This window comes from Pipistrellus hanaki (genome assembly GCF_964339955.1).
Source record: "Pipistrellus hanaki genome assembly, chromosome: 10".
Classification (NCBI taxonomy): domain Eukaryota; kingdom Metazoa; phylum Chordata; class Mammalia; order Chiroptera; family Vespertilionidae; genus Pipistrellus; species Pipistrellus hanaki.
This window is the reverse complement of record NC_140512.1, coordinates 14,559,661-14,561,302: the sequence shown is the minus strand read 5'-3', so window position 1 is coordinate 14,561,302 and position 1,642 is coordinate 14,559,661. Positions and strand designations below refer to the sequence as shown.

General features: G+C 49.3%; 1 pseudogene across 1 annotated transcript; it reads right to left on the bottom strand.

Annotated features, from left to right (window-relative positions):
* Window positions 1–213: 213 nt before the first annotated feature.
* On the bottom strand, window positions 214–1,213 carry LOC311629328 (cyclic AMP-dependent transcription factor ATF-4-like; annotated as a pseudogene). The gene has a single exon. The product of its transcript is annotated as a cyclic AMP-dependent transcription factor ATF-4-like (transcript).
* Window positions 1,214–1,642: the final 429 nt, after the last annotated feature.

Sequence of the window (1,642 nt, the reverse complement as noted above, 5' to 3'; positions counted from 1 at the left end):
CTCTGCTCCCTAGTGGTCTTTGGGGATCTTGAAACATGGGCATAACAATCTTACCTTTGTGTTTACCTAGTTTGAATTAAAGTAGACTAAATTATATTGAGTTTTTTTATTTATTTATTTATTTTTTTTACTTTCACTACAGAATACTTTATTACAACACACAGCTCCAGCACGAGCCCCCTATGTGCAAGGTACAACCACACACTGACTACCCTAACAGGGACCCCTTTCCTTCCCCCTTGCCTTGTGGACCTCTTCTATCAAATATTTCAGATCAGGATCTCCTTGGCCAGGGAATTTGCCTTCTCTCAGAGCCTCGCTTTTCTTGTCTTGTTCTTCACACTCGTCAGGTAGGGCCTCCTGCTCTGCCCTCTATTTCTGGTGGTACCTGGTGGCTGCTGTCGTGCTCTACTCCATTTTTTTCAGCTTTTTAATCTAGTTTCTTACCCTTTACTTTTGCTGCTACCATCTTGTGTCCAGGAGGGCTGTAGGGCTTGGAGTGGGCAGAGCCTCAGAGGGTGCCTGGAGACAGACAGCAGGAACATTTCTACGTGGAGGGGTCCTGGAGGGAGGAATAGGACTCTGGGCTCAGAGATGCCACTGTCATTGCCTGAGGTGACCTCCTCCTCTCTTATGCATTGAGGGATTATGGTAATAAAAACAATTGAGTCAGACTTCCTATTTCCTTCAGAAAAAGCGACTTTACTGCCCAACTCTAAACTAAAGGAATGACCCGGAGTGGACAGGGCCCCTGGAGAAAGGGGAAGAGATTGCAGGAAGGTGAAGGGGGAGAACAGGTCAGTTTAGGGTGAACTTTCTGAAAGAGGGCTAATTGGGTTCATTGTCTACAGGTGATGGGGACTCCTTATTAACTTCCTGGTCTAGGGGGTCACAGAGATCACATGTGTCATCCAGTGTAGCCAAAGCTCAGAGGGCATGGTTTCCAGGTCATCCAAACAGATCGTCAAAGTCAAACTCCTTGGGATCCCATGTCTCCACCATCCAATCTGTCCTGAGAAGGCATCTTCCTCACACTGTCTGAGGCATTGACCAGCCCGTCCACAGCCGGCCATCCAGAGGAGCCCACGTTCGCCTGGTCGCTGGAGAATCCATGAGATTTGAAGTGCTTGGCCACCCCCAGATGGTCATCTAAGAGACCTTGACTTTCTTCAGCCTCCAAACCCCACCGATTGCAGGGAGACATCAAGTCCATCTGTGCTTGTTCTAAGAATGGGCCACATGACAGGTATGCCACAGAGGAGGCTCTCTGGGAGGCTGGAGCCTGACCTGGAAGAGCTTCTTATGGTGGAGAAAGGGGTGAGGGAAAGCTCCAGGGGCTAGCTTCGGACTAAAACCTTAGGAACTCACTGGCATTCTCATAGCGAGAATGTCCTGTCCTACACCAAGCCCTCAGATGTTGCCTAAACCAGATGTCCTTGCCATAACTTAACCTGAGAAAGAGCTCTCACTCGGCATGCTGGACTGAACCCCTGGAGTACAGCCCATCGTCATAGGGAGCCAAGGCTCCCAGAAGTTGGCTCTCGGAGCACAGACCAAGAAGAATGAGGTGTCTCATTTGCATGTGCCATGGAGGGAGAGTGGAAGCCTGAAGCGTTGTTCCCAACAATACAGCCATACTTCC